The sequence below is a fragment of the Electrophorus electricus genome, chromosome 8 (assembly GCF_041902795.1).
Source record: "Electrophorus electricus isolate QZ-2024a chromosome 8, ASM4190279v1, whole genome shotgun sequence".
NCBI classification, from domain to species: domain Eukaryota; kingdom Metazoa; phylum Chordata; class Actinopteri; order Gymnotiformes; family Gymnotidae; genus Electrophorus; species Electrophorus electricus.
In genome coordinates, this window is record NC_137504.1 from 32,083,936 (window position 1) to 32,096,123 (window position 12,188).

Sequence of the window (12,188 nt, forward strand, 5' to 3'; positions counted from 1 at the left end):
GAACACTATCAGTCTGAACACTACAGAAGTCTGAACACTACCATAGTCTGAACAATCCCTGCCTGTGTTGGCTGTGCCCTTAGTTCTTGTGTTCTGTTAGTTTAATTTGTTGTTTTTATTTCTGTGTTTCCTTGCCAAGTTTCTTGTTTTTATTAAACATTTACCAGGCACCAGCATCCTGCATTTCTTCACTAAATTGCAGTATTCTCCACACATTAATTTATATAAGTCTGTTACTGACATATGTTTATTCTCACTGTAGCTGTGCCTCTCAAATACATAATCACATACAAAATCACACACACACACACACACACACACACACACACACACACACACACACACACACACACACACATATTTTAAAACATTCAGCCAAGGCTTTACCGTACAATGATTTACAGATGCTAATTACAGCTATAGAGTCCACCTGGAGATTTAGCTTAAGCACTCTTATGTCCTTCAAGGACATAATGGCAATAGCAAAACATCATTAGGTGAGCCGAAACCCATGACCAGACAGCCAGAGCCCAGACCTTCAGGCTACAGCCCCGCCATTCTGCCTGTGCAGATACATCAGCATAAACACACGCCTGCACTGCTCCATTACCCTCCTGATGTTTCATGTAATGGTTGATGTTGAAGTGCTTGCATTTCGTATAGGAGCAGCACCATTTAAAGCTTCAGTGAGTCATTACAGCCAAAAGGGGAGTCAAAGAACCACCGATACCATAACAGCTTGTGGGGAAAGCACTGGCCCACGAGTAGGTGATGGCCAAATGCAAAGAGCAGGCACTGTGCAACACCTATGCAATTGCAAACACACTCTTCTCAAAAGTAGTGCACCGTAACAGAAAGCTTTAAAATAGACCAGGGAAGTTCCTGGAAATCTTTGCGCGTTTTTGCAGTGTGTAATATTTTTTAGATGTGGATACCTAAAGACAGGAAATTTAAAATAAATAAATAAATAAATTCCATATATTTGTGGAATATTTAAATGACAACTGACCCTGCTCCTATATTGACTATCTAAATTGATACTTATTGTAGGGTATTGTTTATTACACTGATGTTGACTAACAAACTCTAGTACTTATTATTATATTTATCATTGATTAAGATAGATCTTTTGAATTTTGTACTTCTAGGCATCAGCAGTGATCCCTGTATTTCTACAGTATTCTAGTTCATTGGTATATTGGACTCTAACCTACTGTACAGGCTAGGATGTGTTCTATGAGGAAATGACAAAGCATTTTTGTAAGTCACTCTGGATAAGAGCATGTGCTAAATGCCGTAAATATAAACGTGAATAAATAACAGAAAATGCTAAAAAAAAAAATAAATAATAAATAAATAAAAATGAAAGTTTCAAAATTAAACATAGAAAACATAGTGATGCGTGTGGGCAGGAAAGTAAAATCTTAACACTAGCCACACCTTTTATGATGGATACCATGTGACGTTTTAATGGCATATCACTTTCGTGGTGAAGTACACTCTATGACCACACAGACATATTTATTCCTTTTCATCAAGCACATTATCCTAGATTGTGCTTCTAGCACTTGTAATTATTTTAATGTAACACAACAAATAGATTATATCACAAAACTGTATCTTTATCATAAATCATTTACTAAGAAATTAAATTAATTTTCTTTATAACATTTCTCCTCCCTACTGGAAGTTGTTGCAACAGAAAGGAATTGTGACTTCCAGTCATATTGTTTATCATAGTGGAAACTGAAGAAGACAAAATAAGTATCTGATAGAAGTCCTTTATGTTCAGGATTTACTACGCAGGCACTCCAGAATCTATTACAATCTCCACCTCTCTTTTTCTGTGTGGATGAACAGATGAAACAAAAGAACGGGAATGACAGAAAGAAGCAAAGTAAGAAACACATAAACCATTAAAACATGAATTGCAAGTTTGATTTGTTTGAAATATTAACTGGTATTTTTAATGCCAATGTGAGTTCAGTTTTTTAGTATGAATAGTAAAAGTAAACTGAATATGTATTGGAGGGTGCATACCTCATTAATTCTCTACATTTTTTGATGTATCCATCTTAAGAAGTGTGTAACGTCAGTGTATACTCCTGGTTTGTTTTTGAGCCCACATCCCCTTCCCCAGCTTACTATACCAGTAAGATACCAGAGATCTTTCTGACCCTCACACACCAAAGGACCCCACTGTCACCCTGTAGAGAGAATTTATGAGATGAATGTGAACACATAATCCCACTTCTTTACAGTAAAACTGATCAGTCAGTCTTTTCAGGTTTATCTTGTCCGTGTCTTGCTTTTAATGACCTGTGAATTAATTTGAAAAAAATGAAAAACATTTCCTAGTTTCCAGAGAAACAGATAATGATGCACATTTTTGTAAAAACATGCTTGACATTAGTATAATGTCTCTCAAGAGGGCCTTTATCACTGGTGTGGCAAGTCTCCAACCGACAAATGTCCTGATGATGATAGGAAAACAAACATTTTGATGTTGTAGGGAATTTTAGCAGGTCTCAATGAGTAAAATGTGTTCTTCCTGTTTGTGTGTTTATTTTCAAGACTGTGGCTTTTATTTCATATACAAAATAGATTAAATATTTCCTTTTTGCTTATTGTAGTCAAAGTTATGGTTAGGTTTAGGTACAGTAATGCACAAGTTAATATATATCCCACAAAGATAGAAAAGGGAGTGTGTGTGTGTGTGTGTGTGTGTGTGTGTGTGTGTGTGTGTGTGTGTGTGTGTGTGTGTGTGTGTGTGTGTGTGTGTGAAAGAGAGAGAGAGAGAGAGAGAAACAGAGAGAGAGAGAGACTCACTGAGCAAGCATCTCTGCCTCCCTTTAAATCACCTGCACACAACATGCCTGGATGGATCATACCATTATAAACATCAGTTTCATTTCACTTGGTTTGGTCTATAATGTCCTGACACCTCCATCAATTCACTGGGATTTTCTTCATGTTCTATCATACACACAAAAGACAAAAACACATAAACAGGTATATTGAAAAATACAGCAGTGATAGCAAATAAGGTCCATTTGTGTACCAGAATTTTTTTTTTTTGGAGGGGGTGGGGGGTGGGGGAGGGGGTTATGATATTCTAATAAGCATTTTCTGTTTTACTCAAATCCACACTGAAGATCTCATCTTTGTCATTCCTCTAAGGGAACTAGTTTGATATTTAAGAAATATAATGTCTTAAATATCTAGCCTTTTCACATTGCTTAACATTGCTAATACATGCTTTTGGAAAGTAGGTTGTGGGGTCATGCGCATAGAGATTTGAGGTAAATGGATTTTGGTTCATCCCATTGCTGTCATGCATTCTGTTGACAGTGAAGCAGAGGGGTGCTGATGTCTCAGGGAGCTTCAGTGTCTGTGCTACCTTCTGGCTCTCACATTTGAGCTAAGCTGCTATGGCTAGCTCTGCTGGAGACTGCAGTAGTCTGTTTTTGTTTCTTTATCTCCACTGAGCTGTACACTGTCTAGGGCAGTGGAACTTCTAATCAGAAGGTGGCCAGCTGCAGCCCCACCACTGTTGGACCCCTGAGCAAGGCCCTCAAGTTGTACTCAGCCATGATTGTAAGTTGCTTTGGATAAAAATGTCAGCTAAATGCCATAAATGTAAATTGTATGATTTACAACTGAACCCCCCACCATGTGGCATGAATTCTCCAGGTGATTGGCTCATCTGCATGTGCCACTTGCCCTATTCATGTGATTAAAGACTGTGGGTAAATGATATGGAGACTTGTGTTTAGACGTTTCCTGGGTGAACTCTGACTCATTGGTTCTCACTGAACAATCACAGTATATCTGCCAAATAATTAGTCATTGTTTAAGTCACTCATATATGTTCATTCCAAAAAACATTTTTTAAGTCACTCATATATGTTCATTCCAAAAAACATTTTTTTAATTCCATTCGTGTTTGGTATTCGGTTTCAACCAGAGGTGGATGAGGTCCCCTTCTGATTCTTGGTCCCTCTCAAGGTTTCTAGCTCTCAGCAAGGTTTTCCTTGCCATTGTCATCTTGGCCTAATCATTAGAGTTCTGGACAAGAATTCTCTGTTATGCTGTCTTCCATAAAATTGCTTTGTTACAACACTGGTTGTATAAAGTTCACATACATTTGAATTAGAATTACCATTGGTGTCTAATCTATAAATGGATGTAAGCTTCTTATCTCAGATCAGTAAAACATATAAGTATATTCATTTTTTTTCATGCCCTGTTCCCCTGTGTCTACTTTAGACTAAGCTCACACCTGCGGGAATGTTTGAAAAACAACACCCAAAGTCCAGGAGGAAAGGGCTCTTCAAAATCAATGACTCATTGACAGTTTGTATGGAAAAGTGTTGTTTGCTTAGGGAGAATTTGTTGACACATTCACAGGAAAAAATATGTATTTGAGTTTGTAAACTTTCTGACAGTCTTCAATAAGTTACAGCTGCTATTCCGTCAGAACTGCTTCAAAGTAATACAAACAAATTGTGGCATTTTAAGGAAAGGAAGAGAAAAGAAAGACTTACTGGTTTTCTAAACCCTGCCACCCAGCAATGTGTTCCAGGAGGAAACCTTTTATAAGGAGTGTGATGGAAATTATTATTCGATCATGTATTATCGTGTGATTCATATGTAATGATTCATATATAATCATGTTAATCCTTTCATTATATAATCCTATATGAATAGTTTAGTCTGCACACTCTGTCTCTGTATATTGTGTGAACAAAATGACTGTGGGAATGTTGCCTTATGACCTGCATGTGTCGTGACCTGCAAGTGTCGTAAAGAGGGATTAGGCTTATTTTATCTTGCAAACTGTGTCTGTCCTGGTGAGTGCTCTGGTACTGCAGGAATGTTTATTGCGATAAGGAGTAGGGATACAGAGCACCCCTCTTTGGGGGTGAAGTTTAGGTATAAGGAGCAGAGTCAGTCTACCCCTTTAGAGCCTTTGCTTCAGAGCATTAGCTCTCACACAGCTGTGTTTTGTATGTCCTATTTTCTTTATTAAATTACTCGTTTAATCACGTCTGTTTATTCAAATTTCCACCACAAGGAGGTAGACACACAGGGTGGACCCTGACTGTAATATAGCATAACAGAACAGTTTTTAACAACAATTTTACAAAAATAAAACCTGGGGTCAAAAATTCTATACCTTTCTAAAGCCAATGAGTTGAAATAACTGTAGCTCAAATTCCTTCAATGCATTTTCTTTTATTATTATTACTTTCTGGTAGGTTCTTTAAAGGGTAACACTTGTTCACGTACAAATCAAAGCCTGCCTTCAAAGTAATTTAAGATTCAAGTTTAATTAAATCAAGAAATTAGTGAACTAACCAGAGAACCTGACAGGCTGGCGGAGCTTCAGCAAGGCAATGTCATTAATGGTGGATTTGGTATTATAATACTTATGTGGGATGATGTTATCCACTTCATATAACTCATTATTGATACTGGTGATATATACCTTATGTTTACTTGTGTGGGTGGGGCTAAAAAACAGAAAAACAGGATATTTTGGACAGCAGTCTTTCAGCTGTGCAAGCAAAGTGAGTGTGATTATTGACAGCAGTGACACTTTATAAAAACAAACTGTAAACTGTTTATTTAGACAAACTACATTTGTTCGCATTGCACACTATTGGGATGAAAACCATTAAAAGTTCTCCAAAATAGAGGATACTATTTCATTTTTTAAATCAAATTAAATAATTATAAATAAACTTGGGATTATACATAGATGGTTTCAGATGAGAATTTAAAGATGTACATATTATGTAAATAAATATGGCAATTGTAATACATACCTCTCTAAGCAATGGGCTGCAGTTAGTGCATGATAATCACTTACAAGAGAGGCTCCACACAAACCATTATCGCTCCAAAGCTTGAGAAATCAAGGCCACTGACCATATGTAACTTTGCTACCATTATAGATACTTTTCACTTTAGCTGGTAAACAAACAAGGAGATTGCTGGTAAAATCAATTCAAGACTTAAAATTCAATTTGAATAATCTGCCAAGACAGACGTGCCTGACAGTGGCCATAAAGGACTCAGGCCCAGCACAGTTTGGTCATTTTCCCAGCACAAACACACCTACTAAAACTGATACACAACAGATGTGTTTGACCAAGCAGGGGAATCTGTCAACTGTTGTCCAGTCCAAGATGATGCCTAACTGAGATGAAGCAAAGACCAAGTCTAAACTAAGCCAAGACCATCAACACATTGTCACTAGCAAGTGCAGTGTTAACCCAAGCCAAAACAGAGACCAATTTTAACTAGAACTTAAATGGTTTCAGTCAATTTCTTTGGTGGAGTCATTTGAAAGTCAGCTGTACAACTACAGATTTACTTTGGACAATTTGGCCAAAATATATTAATAGAATCAGAATGGAAAAACACTCAACATTTTCTTTTACAATTTTCTTTCTTAAAGCAAAAAAAAAAATGTTTACTTCCAATTTTCTTCATTTGCTTTTTTCGAAGACCATGTGCATTTGCTTTGTGTGCGTGGTTGTATTTTGGTGGAAATAGCCGTAGAAGTTTTTTTAAAGTAGATGTATGCTGCCCCAAAGCGTAAAAGTTAACATTGTTACAATCTATGTTCTCTGAAGTCATTTAAAATATAATATAACAGATACTACTTAGCAATTTGTGTATCTGAGAAATATTTGTTACTGTTTTGGCTCTGTACTCCATAACTTTGGATTTAAAATGAATAAGAGGTTTAACAAATGCAGAATTTAAGAATATTGATGTACATATTTGATGAATCACAGCTATTTTTAAAACCTAGTTTCTAATTTCAGGGAACCAAATGTGATTGCAGAAATTCAAATAATCTTAAATAAAATCACTTAGTACTCTTTTGCAAATCATTTGCAGATGATGACTACCTGTAGACTAATTATGCCCTGCCAGACCTGTTGTGTAGACACTTTCAGGTTCCTGCTTTTGCAGGCTTTTTACCTTCAGTCTTCCTTCTTTGCTATTAAACAGGCTGGATTACCTCAACAGTCTCTCTTATCTAACATAATCTCTTATCTGGCTCAACTACTAATCGACACATATAATTTTAATTTCCTGCTTCCAGAATCCTATCTCTGACCAGAATGTGGGATCACATTACACCAGTTGTTACATTCCTTTGTTTAATATTACCTTTAGTTGGGCAATTTTATTTTTATTTATTTTCAGTCATCTTATTTTTATTATACTCTTGGGTTATTCTGTTTGTATTTTAATCTGTTCTTCTTCATTTTATTTTAATCCATTTTAATTGCCCAGCAAAGCACTTTATAAACTTGTACTTAAAAAGTACTATATAAATAAAAATGATTATAGTATCATTTTAGTAGCCTATGTGTAATACATTCTTGCTCTGACTGATATCAGATTATTGGCATTTTGAGAACATCACATTTTGGCACTGAAATGCTCCATAATGTGCCTCTTTACAAGTCACATGCCTCCTGTGGTGAGCCATTACACTGGTTTTTGATGTATCTCTCTAGCTCAGTGGTTAAGGTACTTGACTTGGAATTGGATGGTTGCTGGTTCAACCTTGCTTGTGCCCCTGGGTAAGACCCTTAACTTGTACTCACTCATAATTGTAAGTTGCTTTGAACAAAAGTGTCAGCTAAATACCATAGATCTATTCTTTATGGCTGAAACTGTTCTCCAGCTGTCCATTAATATGGTACTTTATTGTCTACAAGCTGCTTTGCTAACATTATGCCTACAAGTTCTTGTATCTTTTTCACATTTTAGCTTCAAAACAAGCATTTTGTTACTGAAAAATATCTGCACTGTCCTTTAGTATAGTAAGCTATGCTGAATTATACTGATTGTGTGTGCAGTTGTGAACAGGTATGTTTTGACATCATATCATTAGGACAGTTTTGGCCTAAAACTGAAAGGCGACATTCATTTACAATTTGTTGTCAACTCCTTACCTATGGTGATGGTGATGACAATGATCCATTTACAAAATGAATGTTGTCTGATAATTTAGGAAGATTAACATAGTGTATAGTTGAGTCACAGTGAATAGTGCAGTTATCAATAGCATTTAACATTATTTGGGGACAGTGTTCATGAGCTAGTTTTTACAGAATACAATAAAACAATAGAAACAAACTTACAGGTAAAAGCATCCTGACACATTTAATTGCCTGTGATGTATTCTCTGTTTCTGTTTTATGACACATGGCCTAGTGGCCTGGATGTATCAGAGATTCTGTATCAATCTATTTTAAAACTGTCTCCATGTGAGGGACCTCTCTATGGAGCAAAACTGGTCCATTTTAGGACTTCAAAGCAATTTGATTCTTCATCTCCTGTGAGATGTACTTCTTTTTTTTAAGTAAAATTAATAAATAATAATTTTCATAAATATTGCTTCTGACATTTTAGTGGTAAAATGACTTATTGTTCCTTTAAAACATATATTAGAAAGCACACAATAAGTCTTTTCAGGAGGCTAGAAACCATCACTAATATCAGTGAACACAAAAGTGTTATCACCTTTGGTTTCTTATAATTTACTCTTTAATGGAGCACTCTGTAAATTCCCCCCTCACTTTGGTCCATAACCATAGATTGTCAAATGTTTGCCATTTTAATGTAAAAACATATGTGTCTTCCTACATATATCTGTTATTTTGTCTATGGATATGTTTGAATTCGTGTCTTAGCATCTCTGTGGTACACTTAATAATTACTTTCATGAAAAAAGAACTGTCTAAGCAAAACCTGATTTGCATTTGATTCATGCCCAGCGGTTCTGAGTATGTGATTCAAATAAATAGAACTGGGAAATGTATGGAAACTTTAATTAATAACAGTGTGATTGAATGAATGAATGCAATACTACTGATACACATGTCAAGAGTCTTATCAAATGAAGCCCTGTTTACGCAGTAATGGGCAATCTTTGTGCCATTTACTACATTCTTACAATGACTATTTGTTGACATAATTATATATAAGATTCCCTTCTTTTAAACGTGCCTTATAACAAAAAAATATCTACGTGTTATGATCAATATGTTAAAGCAAAATTTACTTACCTCATTTTTCTTATAAAGAAAAAAAACACGAGCCTTCAGTCAAATAAAAGTTAATGTGAAGCTTTAAAACAATTATGTGTCACTCTTCACTCCTGCTACAAACCTCTTCACTCCTGCTACAACGTCTTAGATTTGCAACGTGTAAAATTACCTAGTTAACAGGTCAGACCAGTTTCAGTATATGTTTTAACTGGTGAACCACCAGAAGTATATGAACAGTTCAGACCAGGAGAATTGCAAAAATAAAAAGAACCATCCATAACACCTACCCTAAATAATAATTATTTAATGTAAAAGTCATTTTAGTTTGTAATGTAAAAGTAATGATACATTAGCATTTCTTCATCAGTCATCAAGGTTCTTCTGCTATAGCTTAATGGTATTTTCACTAGCATGTCAATGTGAGTTCATTTGTAACTTTTCATTTCATTTAACAGTTGCAACAGACATCCAAATGATGTGTTTTCTTTGCTTTTATGTTGAAGTTACACAGTCTTCAGCAACATTCTCTGACACAAAGATCCTTTGTCTCACACATAGCGCGACACAAACGTATTGAATGTTATTCTTAGTACCGTTAGCGCATGTCCATCAGCCTCCCCCGAGATAAACCTTATTAATCACAGCAACCGCGAAAACATTAGTTCGGTGCAAAAATGGAGAAAGCATCAAAAAAGCGCAAAGCAAGGGCTGAAAAGGCATGCGATTTAAATAATAATAATAATAATAATAATAATAATAATAATAATAATAATAATAATAATAATAAATTGTAAAAAATAAAATACTTCATCAAGATGCAGAGAAATGCATGAACCTGCACAACGTGTTTGGCTGTCGAAGTGAGGGACAGAATACAGAAGTACAGAAAAGGTACGTTCAGAGTCCAGAGCCTTTCTTTCGTTAGCTAGCGTGGTAATGTCGAGTTCAAAGTATCCGATTTTAGCCCCGAATTTCCGCTCGCCAACAGGCTTTGGAAGTCGCCAACTAAAACCCCCGGTCACAGCAAAATCAGCTCTCGATCGCGATACGTAAATTATTCTAAAGCAAAGCACACTAAAATCAGAAGTTAGAGTCTTCCTAATTTAACTCAGTTCAATAAGTGCTGAGTCCGCCCCTCAATTCACACCTAACGTCAAGGCGAAACTACACCTGCAGTGAGTAATTACAGTTATCAAGCAACTAGGTTCAGACAAGAAGCCTTGAACTAAACTGAATCTAAGTCAAAAGTAAGTAAACTAAGAGCCTACTTTAAACAACTAATGGATAATCCCAGAGTAAAACCAAAGCACACTAGACGACTATGATGAATGATATAACTATGATATCAAACCACCACATGCCTTCATGTACTCCACTGCTTAGATAGCCAGTAAAAGATGTGAAGATGACCAGTCTGTCCCTTTCCTCACCTCATTTAAACCCATCTGAGAACTTGTGATCCCTATTCAAGCATGGGATTTACAGTCAAGGACAAAAAACACATATCTTTGAACAGGATTTGGGATTCTGTGGTGCCTCCTTCAGTTAAAACTAGCTTTCAGATGAAGAAACTCAGGTTCATGAAAGTTCTTGAACAAAAGGGTCAAAATTATTAGCTAATTGTTGCATGCCATTTTGTATTTGATATTTGTTATATACATTGAAAAAAATTATTAGCAATGTAATTGCCTGATAATTGTGCACAATGACACATTCCCCTCTTGACCAAACCAAATGTAATTTCTTTGTTAAGTTTTGATATTAAAGTCTTCCTGAGTGCTAACTTTAAGTCAGCCTACACATATCAGTTATTGTGTGTATACATATGTTTGAATTCATGTCTTAGCATCTCTGTGTTACACTTAAGGATTACTTTTGTTTTCATAAAAAAGAACCCTTTAAAGAAACCTGACTCCCATTTGATTCCTGGCCAATGATCGTAACTGTGTGATTCAAATTAGAACTGGGATATTTTTATGACAACTTTGAATGAATTATTAATGGTTTGATTGAATATATGAATACAAAGTAAATAAACATACATTAAATAATTTCTTTATTTTAAATGTAAGTTTCTGTGGTCCGTTTAATGTATTCAATCATGTACTGATCAAGTGACCTCCACTCTCTGTACAACTACTTTCAAGAAAGTAATGCCTATTGAATAGACTAGATACATATGAAGTTTATGTGAGGGAGTCTTTCAAATGAAGCATTGTACATGCAGTATTGGGCAATCTATGCATCATTTACCACATTCTTACAATGATTACTGAAACCACTGCAAACCCTTGAGAGAGAGAGAGAGAGAGAGAGAGAGAGAGAGAGAGAGAGATTCCCTTATTTTAAATATGCCATGTAACAAAGAATTGTCATATCTAAATGTATAGTGTTTTAAGCAATATTTTTCTTTTAAAGAAAATCTTCAAATAAAAGTTTACGTGTATCTTTAAAGCACATTTGGGTCACTCTTCTCCCCTGCTACCAACATCTAACCATGTCTTAGATTTGCAAAGTATGCCCTTCCTAATACCTATTTAATGGGTCATACCAGTCTCAGTATATGTCCTAACTTGTAGTAATATCTGTTTGTCTGTGCCAAGGCAGTATGCCATGAAGTGAACATTGGGGGGGATGAAGTTTTTATTTATTTGTTACAATAATTGTCAGTAGTGTATTGTAAATGCAGAGATAAGGCATTGTAAAGGCAGAGATAAGAACAATAATCATATAAACAGAAACCTGTGTATTGTTATATGAAGTTTTCCAGATACTGGGTAAGCACAGGGGCATCTGCTCTGTTCTCCTCTCTAATCTCCTCCTCTCTAATCTCCTCCTCTCTAATCTCCTTTTCTGCCCACTGTCTTTCTCTCTAATCTCCTTGTGTCATCTCCTCCTCTCTTTTTTTTCCAGTCATCCCTCCTCTTCTGTAATCTCCTTTCATCATCCCTCCTCTTCTCAAATCTCCTTTCCAAACCTTTCTCCTCCTCTCTCCTCCTCTCTAATCTTCTCTCCAGTCATCTCTTCTCTCCTTTCCTCTGCTGTCTCCTCATCTCCTCCCCAAGTCTCTACTTTGGTTCTCATCTTGTCTGTTCTCCTCTCGAG

General features: G+C 35.8%; 1 long non-coding RNA gene across 1 annotated transcript; it reads right to left on the reverse strand.

Annotated features, from left to right (window-relative positions):
• Nucleotides 1–1,456: 1,456 nt before the first annotated feature.
• LOC145659130 (uncharacterized) lies at nucleotides 1,457–10,487 on the reverse strand. The gene is made up of 3 exons (XR_014125182.1): nucleotides 2,830–10,487; nucleotides 2,041–2,207; nucleotides 1,457–1,844 (listed from the first exon to the last, which is right to left on the reverse strand). It is a non-coding gene; the product is annotated as an uncharacterized LOC145659130 (long non-coding RNA).
• Between the last annotated feature and the right edge of the window lie 1,701 nt (nucleotides 10,488–12,188).